Here is a 14,291-nt window from a genome sequence, read left to right on the forward strand (position 1 = left end):
TAAATTCTGCCTTTTTTGTGTCCGTTCTCAGCAATCCCTTCTCCCCCAGCTTTGTTGACCTCTCTCTAGGCCTGGGATAACACCCGGACAATTGTTCCACCTTGATCTTGTCCCAAGTTCCCGCTGTTGGGGTTCTCTGCAGTCCAAGTTCCAGGTATCCACAGAGGAATGTTCTGGGGGGCTTTGGTGGTGGGTGGTGGTGGCAGCTGCCATCTGCCCCTAACTTGGGTGAGCTTTGTGTGACTGGTGGTGTGCACTTGAGCAGTTGCTGCTTTATGCATTTGGCTGCAGTGGGAATTTTTCTGGGGATGAATTTCCCAGGATGTGCTGACCAGATCTCACCTTCACCAGGCCTGGAGTTAACTCCATCCTGTCACTCTCTTCTGTCCTTATCTCACAGATTTAACAGTGCTTGAGACAGGCAACTGCTGTCTTTGATCCTCCAAAACCAATATTGGCACCCAAACCTGGGTGGTGGCACCTCCCAAGCTGTTCCCAGCTGTTATTTGGGCAAGGACCAATTTGCCAGGACCAGAAGTGCCCCAGAGTTTGAAAGACAGACCAGTTCTTCCTGTCTTTCCTCCTTTTGCTATTGTCAGAGTAATTTGCCTTCCAGTAATTCGCTTGGCAAATAAACATCATGCTTCATTGGCATTTGAGATACTTATTTACATCCTTATTAGATACCAGGCACTTAAAAAGCAACTTGACATCTATTTTGGTTTTTCCTGTGCAAACAGGGAACTTGTACAACAAAATAAAGGAGATGTAAATGATCTGTTGCTAAACTTGACTGGGTTTTTCATTTAATATCGTTAGGCTCCATGTTCCTATTTGCAATTAGCTCTGAAATCTGCTTTCACACTCTGCTGTTTAGTATTCCTGTCGAAAGCAAGGAAGGGAGCGCAGGATGTGTTCAGGAAGGACACAACCTGGGAAATGCTGAGAGAAAGAATCAACTGCACAAATAATTTGCTCTTCACAGTGTCTTGCTGGAATTGCTCAGTGTAAAGATAAAAAGCCTTGGGCTTGAGAGGGCACTTGAAAACTTCAGTGAGTTCCTGACAATTTCTTTTGGTCTTCTATTGGAAGGTCTTATTTTGGGTGGTGTTATGTTTGTCTAAGAATTTATCCAGAAATGGAGATGCTTTTGTTTTCGTGGTTCAGAAGGAGGTGATCGTGTCCCTCTGGGCAGCCCTGGAGGCACCTCTGGAGTGCTGTGTCCAGCCCTGGCTCCTCAGCACAGCAGGGCCAGGGAGCTCCTGGAGCGGGGCCGGCGGAGGCTGCGCAGCTGAGCAAGGGCCTGGAGCATCTCCGTGCCCAGCACAGGCTGAGGGAGCCGGGGCTGCTCAGCCTCGAGAGGAGCCCCAGCTGAGAGGGGCCCTCAGCCCTGGCTGTCCCTGGCTGCAGGGAGGGCTCCGAGCAGGGCCCGGGCTCTGCTCCGGGGCCCAGCAATGGCACCAGAGCACCGGGCAGGGCCTGAGCCCAGCAATTGCCCTGCCCAGGAGGCAGAACTGCTGCCCTGGGCAGTGCCCAGCCCTGAGCACATTGGCCACAGAGGCTCTGGGCTCTCCCTGTGAAAGACCATAACTCGACTGGTTGCAAAACAAAACATTTAGGAGACGTAGCAGTTGCCTATTGCTCCCAGTATTCTGTGTGAATTCTTCCACTCTTGGGTTGGTTCTACTTCCAAGAAGTGTTAATTCTCTATTTCTTGTCTCTTCTCTTTAGGTTTTCTTTGAAAAGTCAAATTAAATGTAGTTCTCTCTCTGAGAGCACTGGAGAGGGTCTTGGGACAGGACATAGGGAATGGTTTCCCAATGGCAGAGGGCAGGGCTAGGTGGGATATTGGGAAGGAATTGTTCCCTGGGAGGGTGGGCAGGCCCTGGCACAGGATGCCCAGAGCAGCTGGTTCAAGTGATTAAGACGTTAGCCCACTATGTTTACCAGTAACCCAGGTCCTCAAGTTTTTTGAACACTTCCAGGGATGGTGAATTCACCACTTCCCTGGGCAGCCCATTCCAGTGCTTGAGAACCTGTGTAGGAATTTTCCCTTACATCCAAGCTGAACCTCCCTTGGTGCAACCTGAGGCCATTTCTTTACACCCTGTCCTTGGTCACCTGGGAGAAGCCTGCCACTCACTTCCATGTCCATTTTCATTTCCACAGGGCAATAGAGCAGCACAAATTTAGTTAATCACATCTAATATTCTTTCTGATTCAGGTTTTAGTTTTTAAGAGAGCTTTCAGAGCACAGATGAAGTGAAGCACTGTGAATGCTTAGCAACCTCCTCCAAATGTTTCGTTTCAGTTCCCTTGACTTTTTCTTTATGCTGAGAAGTGTTCAAAGAGCTTTTGGTTAGGGTGACTCCCCCGAGGAAAAGGAGCAGGTCTGGCTGAAGGGGAAAAGAAATCAATCATGATTTACAAGTCAGGTGATGAAAAGGTTAAAAACCTGATCCTCAGGTAACACTTTGAAGCTGGATGTGTCCTTGCTGCTCCACTGACAGGCAGGTCAGGGAAGTGTGAAATAATTGACTGGCTCTGGGAAACAGCGTGGCTTTTACAGGTTTGCTTTTTCCCCTGATAACTGCAAAACTGCTGCTTAAAATTGTTTTTTGATGGTAGCACTTCTGTGACATTAGGGGCTTGGGATTTGAGTTAGGAGGAATCGCATAATCATGGAGTGCTTTGGGTTGGAAGAGACCTTAAGGCTCATTTTGTTCCACCCCCTGAAATGGTCAGGGCCACCTTCCACTAGACCAGGTTGCTCCAACCTGTCCTTGAACACTTCCAGAGATGGGAAAGTGTGGAGAAGAAGGCAGTGCTTGATGGCAAAGGCAACACAACTGCTTAGAACAAGCTTTGCAAAGTGGAAAATAAAATTCTTCCAGGCAGGACATAGTGCCAGGTATTCCCGGTTTTCCTGTGTTTCTGTTGGGATGTCTGCAAACACAACCAGGAGCTGCACTAGTGACAGTAAATCCACCACACCTTGTGTGCTTTATGGGAGTGGGAAAATAATAAGATAGAAGGATGTCAGACTGGGGTTTGTACCAGTGTGGCCACTGTAATCCATCACTCTGCTTGCTCCCAGAACCTCCTAATCCGGGATTCTGCTCCCAAACCCGGTGTGATCCTCACTCAGCCATTCTCTTGTCAATTGTTTGGAAGTCTGACTCCTTGACAGCAGTGTGATCAGAGGCTGATGCACAGTTGTAGGTTACAAAGGGTCCTGTAGAATTCTATGGATAACAAAGGCCTTTTTGATGCTTTTTATTTCTATGATAAAGCAATTCTCAGGAAAAGAAAGGATTTCCTCTCTCCCATGAAGATGCTTCCCTGTCCTCATAGAAGGCAAAATAGACAAGAAATTCTGGACTTTTCCTCAATCTGTCATAAAATCCAGTGTGCACTTCCTCTGTAGTGCTCCACTCCTCACCTCAAGGATTCCTTTGGCCTCTGGCCAAAAATAGAAGGCATCTCACAGCAGGAATATTGTAAGGGTTGAATTATTGCTTACCAAGACTTGCATCCAAATTCGGGTGAAGGTGGAAATTTTGGTCTGTGATAGTTTTTTGTGTTTGATGAATCCAGGGGTGGCTCCAGGATGATCAGAGGGATGGAGCATCTCTGCTGGGAGGAAAGGCTGGCAGAGCTGGGATTGTTCAGCCCGCAGAGGAGAAGCTCTGGGGTGACCTCACTGTGGCCTTCCAGTGCCTAAAGGGGCTACAGGAAACACGGAGAGAGACTCTTTACAAGGGCTGGAGGGACAGGACACAGGGAATGGCTTCCCAGTGCCAGAGGGCAGGGCTGGATGGGATCTTGGGAAGGAATTGTTCCCTGGGAGGGTGGGCAGGCCCTGGCACAGGGTGCCCAGAGCAGCTGGGGCTGCCCCTGGATCCCTGGCAGTGCCCAAGGCCAGGCTGGACATTGGGGCTTGGAGCAGCCTGGGACAGTGGAAGGTGTCTCTGCCCATGGCAGGGGTAAAAGAAGATGAACTTTGAAGATGTTCCCTTCCTTCCCAGGCCACTCTGTGATTCCAGGATTCTGTGTTCAGTGGTGGCCCATCCCTCCATTTCCCCCACACTCCCCTTTCCATTCCCCTTTCCAGAGGCTCAGGTTGCAGTGCCTGTGCCTTTCCAACATCTGGAAACATCTGGGAGACTGGAGCCAACCTTGGACTAAACACATCAGGGCACAATTTTGGAAAACACAGATTTAATGGTTCTGTCTTTGGGGTGCACCAAGAAATTCCAGGTCTGCTGGCAATGCTCATTTTTTTCCCCAAGGACGCTTTCCTGCAGGAAAGCCAGCATGAGTAGATAAAGAGGCTGGAACAGCATCACTAAATTGTCCTTCTTTCGCTTCCTTTATAAGGAGAAAACAGCTGCATGTGGTGCACAGACGATGTCAAGGAAATATTAAAAAAAATTATGCACAACCAGAAGCAATGTTTAAACAGGCTGTGATAATTTGAATAATTCAGGGTTTAGAGCAGAGCAGTGCAGGCTCCCGCTGGTCCTCTCCAAATGGTTTGCAAACAGCCCCCAGGATGGCTCCAAATTAAGGTGAAAACATTCAAGTCATTTAATTCACACTTTCAGCGGCCACTGCTGACCATGGTGTTCCCAAAAAACTGCATGATCTGGTTCATTATTTAGGAGTCCTTGTGTGTTTAAAGTGTAAATGAGACTTTTCTAAATAGAGAGCAAATAAACCTCGTTGTTGATTGGCTTGAGAAGTGGCTAAAGGAATTGGAAAGCAAACAAGGTGTACAAAACCAGTTTTAAGTATTTATTTGGGATCTGACACAACCCAAAGCGTGCCCAGGGCCTCCAAAAGGGGTTACCCAGATATGTGGGGTGTGAGGGAAGTGTGATGGATTTTCATCTCTGTGGGTTTTGTGCAGAAACATTCATTGGGATAAAAGTTTCCATCAGAATTTCCCTAGCCAAGGCCATGCCCCACTCACAGTTCCTGCCTCCTCATTATCAAGCTTGTATTGAGAGCATGAGTCCCCCCCATTCCTCAGTCCCAGAGATGGATTTAAGGTTAATTCTGAAATACGGGTTCCTATTCTGAGAGGCAAATCCAGGAACGCTTGGCATCTCCTCAGTGGCATAAATCTGTATTTCCAAAGATGTCATTTTCCTAGAATCAGGATGAAAATCAGGCATTTTTCCATTTTCTGTTGAAGGGGAATGGAAATATGGTGCCCTCAGAAAAATGTGAACAACCAGAAACAGAACAGCCAGGGGCTCCAGTTCTTGGGTATCTTGTGCATAAATGACCATCAAGGAAGAGGCACCAAAGGCCCTTTGTCTCACATCCATCTTCCAAAATCCTGGGGCTTATCTGTAGGGAAAGAGCCAAGAAAGACTAATTTCTCCAGCTTTCTCTTTCCTCCTACACCAAGTTTTGGGCATTTGCAGGTTTTCCCATTTGGCAGGAGGAACCTACAAGCCTGCAGCCCTTCCCTGGTCACCTTGTCCCAGAGTTCAGCAGCCATGGGCTCACCCTGGGGGATTTTTGGGTCACATTTGGCATTTGAGGTGGTTGGAGGAGACGCCACCACTGGTGTCAGCTCGGGCTGCTCTCTGGTTTTGGGGTGTGTAGGCACCAAGAGCTTGGTCTTGTCTTCCCAACAACCACTAACACACCAAACGAGGCAGATCCCTGATGAAAACCAGTTTGTGTTGCTACACATTTGTCAAACCTGACAGGGAACATTCCCCGTGCCTTAAAAACAGCGCTATCGGAAAATCATCCACCAGGGATCTCGGGAGGGAATGGAAGGACTGCAGACACCAGTGATATCACACCCGCTCTGCAGGTGCCTCCACAATAAATCACTGCAGTGGGCACTGAGTTCATTCCAGTTTTCAGCAGCAACGTTTTTTGGAGCTGTGTTTTTTGACCTGCAGTGGTTTGGTCTAAAATACTCATTACTGTTTATCTTCTGTGAGATAAGAATTAGGAGAAACGCAAAGCAGGCACCAAACTTGAAAGAATATAAAGAAGTTTATTAACAGACCTAAAAGAAGGAAAAAAAAAATCATACCACACCTTCAGAACTCTTCTCCTCCCCCCACCTTCCTCCCTTCTCCCACTGACAATGTAAAAAGAAACCCTTGAGATGTTCAGTCTGTTTACCACTTCCATAACAACCTTGTTCAGTCCATTTAGGAAGAGGAGTCTCTCTTGCCCATGCTATGAACACATTATCACAACGAGACAGCCTCCCAGATTGGTTCTCTGCTCGCATGCGAGTCCCTTCCCACGACTTGCAGCTTTTCCCACAACTGCTTTCGAGGGTCCACTCTTGAAGTTTTTTGGGGTACAATTTTAAGGTTGAGCCGTTCAGAAACAAAAGTTCTCTTCACCCATCTCTGGGAGCATTTCATCTCTAAGAACAGAGGTCCTTCTCCTTCCCTGGGAGCAAAGGGTCCTCCTCATCTTCATCTCTAGGACTATCTCTGGGAGCATCTCTAGGAACTGAGGTCTTCTCCTTTTCCATTTGGAGCAAAAGTCCTCATTGCTTCCATCTCTCCCTGCTCAAATTTCTCATTAAATTACAGCTGCATCAGCATCTGCCTATCTCACCACAGGTGCTTTTGCTTACGAGCTGAACACTCCACCCCCCATGCCTTCATGAAATTACACCGGGTACTCTGATATATCATAGCTTTACAACAGAATTTCAGCTTTAAGCATCTCCTCTTTCTCTTCCCTCAGGTTTTCAGCTCTTCACAGCACTAAAAGGGTTAATCTCACCCCGGCCTTGCAGCTGGAATGTCACTTACTGCTGTTGGTCACATGATCTTTGCTGGACAGTGGGGCAGCTTCAGCTGAATCTTGGCCGCACTGGAGAGGGGGAGCCGGGCTGCTCTGGCTGCCCACAGCAGGGCTGTGGGGGGGGGGGGTTCTGCGGGTGGAACAGGGTCCATCTGCTCCAGGATGGCCATGGCCTGGCCCGGCCTGGTCTGAGCAGGGCCTGGGCCGGGCCTGCTTGGGGCCCGCACCCACCTGTCCCAGCGCCGGAAAAGAGACAGAGACTCTGCCTCGGGGTTTCTATTCTTAAGTGTGGATCACAGAAGTGGTCACAACTTTAAGTGGCTTAAAGAATTGTTCATATTAAACTGGCCAGCTGATAGGTTCTGTCAGGTCACAGAGGAAGCTGTAAGCAACCCTTTGCAAGAACATCACTTCCGGGACTATGCTTGCTAACCCATGACAGACCTCTGGGTGTGAATTTCTGTCCCGTTTAAGGACATTTTGCAGATGCTGGGGGTTGCAGTTTCTGGTTTAAACCTGCCCCATTTGGACTCAGTAGGACAGGTTGGAGCTGTGGTTTCGGTGCATTCAACCCATGAATTTGAGGAAAAGTTTGGGAAAAGGAATCCCAAAGTTAGCAAAGGTGAACATAGATTTAAAGGAAAGTGCTTGGGCTTTTGAGCTGAGCGGATTTCAGTTAGATGGACAAAAAAAACCTGGATAAAATTGGGTTTGCTTTGGCTTGGGACCTATTTAGCAGACAAAGAGTAAATACAACATTTATTAACATAGCCTTAATAAAAGCAACCAGGTCTGAAATAGAACTGAGATGGAGTTTGTGATACTATATTTAAATGGGAAGACTTGGATATCCCTGGGAGCATGGCTCCTTTTAAGTGCAAATCATTCTGGTTGCAGGTACCAAGCTCCATAATCAATGTACATAATCAGAGGATTTGTGTTCCCAGGAGCTCAGCCCTGCCTGGGAATATGCACAAACTTCATTAATATACATATTTTTTCCCCAAAGTACCAAAATAAACTCTGGAGTTGTCATTAGGGGAAGGTGTGAGGAGATTACTCTCAGGAGTGAAAACTGGTTGTAGAATTGGGTGCTGTGGCAAGAACCATCCCTTGCTTTGGGGTGAGCATCATCCCATAAGGTGGAATTGTGTAAAGTTTCATGATCCCGAGCTCCTTTGTGCTCCAAGGTTTCCCTGTACTGGTTCTCCCTCATCTCTGAGTGTTTCCTTCCCTAGTGTTCCATAATATGTTGGTTAAAGGGTGGACTTGATGATCTTTTCCAACCTTAATGATTCCATGTGGATGGAAGTAAAACTTGCTGACGTTTCTGCTCTGTCTTAAAATAACAGGACCATAGAATAAAGACCCATCCGTCCATTCAGCTGGATCCAAGAAGAAGATGTTTTCCTCTTCCAAGGAGGTTTTGTCTGGTGCCTGAAGACATCCAGTGCTGAAGGTCCCCTCTTTTTAGGGTCTCGTGGTTTTTCCCAGATTTTCATGAGGACCTGGATGTTTGGCTCTTATCCCAGTGCCTGAATCCAGGGCTACCATCTCGGAGCCCTTTCCAGTCTCTGACCAGTTTGGGTGGTTATTTGCATTGCTTTTAGATGAGGACACAAACCTGGGTTTGCTCCTGGTTTTGCTGCACAGCAACATTTTCCTTCTTCACTTGGACTTGAGGCATTCTGAAAGCATTTTCCCTCATTGGCTGACCTTGATGAAATGCAGGGATGACTCCTCGGATCATTCCCTAGGATCATTCAGGGATGATGCTGGTTTTCTTTTCTCCACAAAGGAGTTTTGCCAAGTACAGGAAAAATTCACAGGAAGCTTGCTTTTGCTGATGTGCTTGTAGACTCAGTCAAATAGACTGATTTGGAAGATCCCACAAGGATCATCCAGTCCAACACTTGGCCCTGCCCAGGACACGCCAACAATCCCAGCCAGAGCGCTGTCCAAACGCTCCTGCAGCTCTGGCAGCCTCGGGGCCGTGCCCATTCCCTGGGGAGCCTGGGCAGTGCCCAGCACCCTGTGGGTGGTCAAGCTGACTTGACCAACGGCTGTGGCACTGCAGGAAGTTTCCATAATTCCTGAAACTCCCTCCCTGGAAAGCCTGACTCAGAGTGGTTGCATTGGGCCTGTTTATACAGAACCTTGGTGTTGTTGTGTCCTGAAAATCCTAAATCACCTTCAAGAGCTGCTGTTGCCAAGGTCTTCTGGGAAGGGAGACAAGAAACAAAAGGAAGGCTGGAATAGCCTGGGGAGGTTTTATCTCACCACTGACTGTAGGATGTGCATTTTTATTACTTCTTTGCTGTCTGGTACAAAGAGGAATATTTTCTTCTTGAAATACTCCCAGAAATTTTAGCTTGTGTATTTTTTTTTCTTGAGAGCCTTCCCATTGTGTGTGGGGTGCTTTAATAAAGTACCAGTTTTGTTCATGGCCGGTTTTTGTGTCTGGTATGAGAGCACCGACCTGGGAATGTTTTTTATCAAGAGCCAGCAGGTTTTTGTGTAGGTAATGGACAATCTTATGTCAACCCTATCAATCTGTTTCTGGTCCCATTGGCTAAACTAAAAACCAAAAGAGAAACCCTTTTTCAAAATTTTATTTCAGGGGATGTTTTTCTCTTGTGGGGTTGCCAGGGACTCGACCAATCGATACCAATGTTGAGCATCTTCCAACTGATCAATTTTTATCCATTTAGTTTTTGTCATCTACTGCACCTTATTGTACCAAGAGGTCTGTAAGGCTTCATCAGCAGCCTGCTGGGTAGATGAGCAGGGTTAATGTTGCTGCCTTCTCAGTGTGTGAGCTTTCAAAACCTCTTGAAGAAGAGCCTGTGAGGTTTGTAAATGCCTCAAACATACCTTTTTTTCACCTGTAAAACCAGTAAGAGGACGGACAAGGTTATTCTGGAGCCAAGGAGCATGCGGAGGAGGGAGATAGAATTCAATTTGAGGTCTGGATCTGTCCTGAGCACCCAGGACACCAGGTTAGGTGGGTCTTTGGGCTGATCTTGAACAGGAATTTGCATATTTTGTTTTAATTATGAAGAAGGATGCAATTTTTTCATCCTAAAAGCAATCCTTTGTAAATTATGTTTTACAGAGCTTGGATTTTGAGTAGCAATTCAGCGTAAACAGGTTTTGGAGAGAAGGGTTGCATTTATCTTCTGTATCATTCAGAGTTAGAACATGTTCAAAAGTGTTTGGAAATGTTAAGGAAAACAGAAAATATTCCCAGAAGGAGAAGTTTTTGAAGACTGAAATTGAGAAAATGATCCCCTGGAGGGGGAACCTCAGTTCTCCCATCTCCTGCAGATTCATTTTGCTTTTCCACTTGGAATGCAGAGTATTTCTGGATATCTAAAGACTTCACAGGCCACAGCCCAATCCCATAAGTACATTCCTGTGTTGCAAGAATAGATCTAAATGCAGAGAAAAGCCTCGTTTGATGTTTAGAGACTTTTCAGTGACATTGGTCCCTTCCAATCCAAACTACTTCATGATTCAATAAGGTTTATTCCCAGAGCAGTCATAATTCCCTCACACTTTAGAAAAGGGCTCTGACAAAACATCCAACTATAATAATCCCAGGATGTGTCAAAATCATTCAGGAAGTGACTCCTCACTGAGCACTGCCAGGCTCCTGTCTTTAGCAGAGCATGACCAGCAAATCCTACATTTCGTGGCTTTTGCACCTGAGTCTGGTGCCCTCCCCTTAGAATGTTCACCTGAGACTGGGCTGTAAAATCAAAACCTTCCCTTTTATTTCAGCCTAATGAAGATTTTCCAGCTCCTGGATTCCTCTCAGGGAAACAGTCTGGTGTAGGACAATTGTTAAAATGCTTAAAGCACTTTGTAGTTTTTGGCTTTCTTGTCCCCTTTTGCAGCTGTTTTTGAATAATTGCAACAAGCTCAGAAAAATGTTGTTACCTCTGACAATAAAAAGAGCTTTCCTCTCTTGTCCAGCCTATTGGGTTCTGCCTGGTTTTCTTGCTTTTTTAGCCAACAGCTTCCTTGGAGCTTATCCTGTACTAATCCCCTGGAAAACTGTATGGTCATTCCACAAGGTGCCTCAGTCATCAATCAGGCTTCAGGGCCGTGGAAAAGCAGCCAAATTGTGTGGTCTCCATGGAAGATGAAAAGCTGTTCTTAAAATCTGCTTGTGGTGATGGGCAATCTTTTGCCCATCTTTTTTTTTGGTTTTGCTTTTAATTAGCCAGGAAAACTATCCCTAATGATAGTCCTGGGTGTCCTTTCCAATGGCCTGTGCACAGAGGACAGAAGTGCAGGCCCAGGGCAGGGCCCGTCCCCTGTGCTGGCCCTGCTGAGGGACCTCAGGGCTGTGTCCAGTTCTGGGCCCTCCTGGCCAGAGAGCCCTGGAGCAGCTGGAGCGTGTCCAGGGCAGGGAACGGAGCTGGGAAGGGGCTGGAGCCCCAGGAGCGGCTGAGGGAGCTGGGAAAGGGGCTGAGCCTGGAGCAAAGGAGGCTCAGGGGGGACCTTGTGGCTCTGCACAAGTCCCTGACAGGAGGGGGCAGCCGGGGGGGTCGGGCTCTGCTGCCAGGGAACAGGGACAGGACAAGGGGAAAGGGCCTCAGGCTGGGCCAGGGGAGGCTCAGCTTGGACAGCAGCAGGAATTTCTGCATGGAAAGGGTGCTCAGGCCTTGGCAGGAGCTGCCCAGGGAGCTTTGGAGTGCCCATGCCTGGAGGTGTCCAAGGAAGGGCTGGAGGTGGCACTCAGTGCTCTGGGCTGGGGACAAGGTGGGCATCGGGCACAGCTTGGACTCCATGGGCTGGGAGGGCTTTTCCAGCCTCAGGGATCCTGGGATTCTGTGATTGAGTTTTTTCTTGTGCAAGAAAATTGCAAAGCAGATTTTCTGTAAACTCATTTTATCAGTGAGTTACAAATATCATGGGACAGGTTTGCTTTAGTGCTGTCTTTTATGGACAAACTGGTGACACAGACACATCAGATTTATCATTTGGAGGTTCCCTCCCTGGCATTTTAGGCCAAGGAGAGAGGCAGGAAGGAATTACAGATATGTAAGGGGGAAAGGGAAAGGCCTCTGAAATATCAGAGACTTCTTAAACTAGAAAAATAAGACTTTAAGGATGGCTACTAAAAGGCTGATTTGCAAACTGCTGTCCCTCAGAGAGAGAGTACGGGTGCCTCATGAATATCTGAGGAACACCCAGCCCATTTTTAAGAAGAAAAGAATCCCTGGATCAAACCAAAGCAAACAGAAGTGCTTCGTGAAACCAAGCAGAGAGTGAAGCAGAGCAGAGTCCAACAAGATGCAGAATCAAAGCAGTGAGGTCAGTGAAGTGATGGTGGTTGACTACAGACTATGAAATTCATCATCACAGATTTTAAGTTGCTTAGATATTTTTATAAGTGAATTTGGATTACCAGCCCTTCTTTGCATCATCACTGAGGCCCAGTAACGAGGGCTGGTGGATTTCATAGATTTGAGAGGAATTGTTGAGTAGACATGAACACTTGGAAGTGTCGCGGGGTTGGAAATGAACTGAGTTTTCCTGGTGAAATCCTCTTTGTGTTAAAACCGCTCCTGGTCTCCCAAAAGCTGCCAGGCCAAGCTCGTGGGCCAGAGTACAACTCTACAGATGTTATTGACCAGGAAATTGTGACAAGAGCCATAAAACACCAGGATAAAAACAATGTTTCTCACGTGGCAAAAAAGTTGTTCCTCCTTGAACTTGAAACCAGTCTTTGGTGCAAAGTTTGGCAGTTTTATTCCCAGATATTTGGCAATTCTTTTTCCTTTCATCTCTGTTGTGTCAGAAAAAAGTAGTTTCAAAATAAATGATTGAAAAGACCTTACTGTGGTGTTTTCCCCCACAGGACTTCAAACCAGTTTGCTGGGGTTAAGATCAGTGATTATTTTACTGTTTTAGCCAAAGAAGCATTGGCCCATCTTGGGCCCACTCCTCTTGGATGAATATTTTTATACAGAGTCGCTGTTATAAAGTGAAGGTGTAAAGAAACTTCATGCTACACTTTGGAATAAATTATTTGGGCCCTTAATAACAGGAGGTTACATGATAAATATTTTAACCTAATTTAAATGTTCTGCAGCTACTGACGTTCACAGGTTTTCTTCCTAACTGCTGGTGAACTTCCACAAAGATGATTCCTTTTCGTATTTCGGTGCGAAGCAAACTGGGGAGTGTTAATTTTGCAGGGAAATGAAATTTCAGAGGAGTGGTTATAAATGCTGTGCATGCAAATCTGAGGCACTGGAGAGCAACACTCAGGGTGGTTTGTAATGCTTGACATTTGGGAAGTGAGTTGGGAGTGTTTTCCACAGGAAATTTGGCACATTGTGGGGGCAGTGAGCTGACTGCTAAAAGCAAGGCTTGACTGGCAGGATGGGACAAGGTGGTCTCTCATGAGACCCCACCTGGAATTCCGTGCACTGTTCTGCATAAGAAGGACATGGAATTCTTGGAGCAGGTCCAGAGGAGGCCATGGAGTTGCTGAGGGGACTGGAGCACCTCCCCTCTGGAGCCAGGCTGGGAGAGCTGGGGCTGCTCAGCTGAGAGAGGAGAAGGTTGTGTGGAGAGCTCACAGCTCCTTCCAGGGTCTGAAGGGATACAGGGAAACTGGAGAGGGACCCTGCAGCAGGAACTGGAGGGCCAGGACAAGGGGGAATGAATGGGTTCAGACTGAAAGAAGGAAAATTTAGGTTACATACATGGAAGGAATTCTTTGCTGTGGCGGTGGTGACACCCTGGCACAGGGGGCCCAGAGAAGCTGTGGCTGCCCCTGGATCCCTGGCAGTGTCCAAGGCCAGGTTGGACAGGGCTTGGAGCAGCCTGGGACAGTGGAAGGCGTCCCTGCCCATTTCAGGGGGTGGAATTTTGGATCTTGAAGGTCCTTTCCAACCCAAACCATTCTGGGATCCTGTGATTCCATGAAAAGACCCACGTTGAGAGCTGGCTGCTCCTCTCAGTACCCTCTTTGTCTTGTGGCTGTAGTCTTCATATCCTTGTGCTGCAATTCAGTTTCTGTTGCAGAGCAGCTCCAGGTAGAAAGCCTCTTTTTTCCTGGAGAGCTTTATGTAACTCTGCTTTTTTCTCCCCATCATCACCTTGATGTGTCGCTCTCACTGCAGAAAATTTATTCCTGGTTTGGTTGTTATTTCTGTGCTTTCATTTGTTCAAGGTGAGATTGGGAGATGATTGCTCAATGAAGAAAAAGCTCATCTTATTAAGGAGATTGCTGGATGTGATGGTTCTCATTGTCAAATCATTGTGCATTGCAAGTGCTTCTTCTGGCATTGTCTGAAACAGCTGTGGTGTCAGAGGCAGTTTTTCATTACAGATAATAAGGTTCAGGCTCTTTAAACATCACTCAAAACGTAAAACACCACAAAGCTAAGGTAGAAACCAGCATTTTCAGTGTTGCAGTGGTTACAAAAATACATAAAAATGTGGATTCCCTATAAATTCCTCCCCGGGGT

The 14,291-nt window shown here is 47.0% G+C and overlaps 1 protein-coding gene across 13 annotated transcripts in view; it reads left to right on the forward strand.

Moving 5' to 3' along the window:
• PCDH15 (protocadherin related 15) overlaps positions 1–14,291 on the forward strand; it is a 711,356-nt gene that overhangs the window by 461,046 nt on the left and 236,019 nt on the right. The gene's annotated exons all lie outside the window — the stretch shown is intronic.

The sequence above is a fragment of the Corvus hawaiiensis genome, chromosome 8, assembly GCF_020740725.1.
Source record: "Corvus hawaiiensis isolate bCorHaw1 chromosome 8, bCorHaw1.pri.cur, whole genome shotgun sequence".
Lineage (NCBI taxonomy): Eukaryota > Metazoa > Chordata > Aves > Passeriformes > Corvidae > Corvus > Corvus hawaiiensis.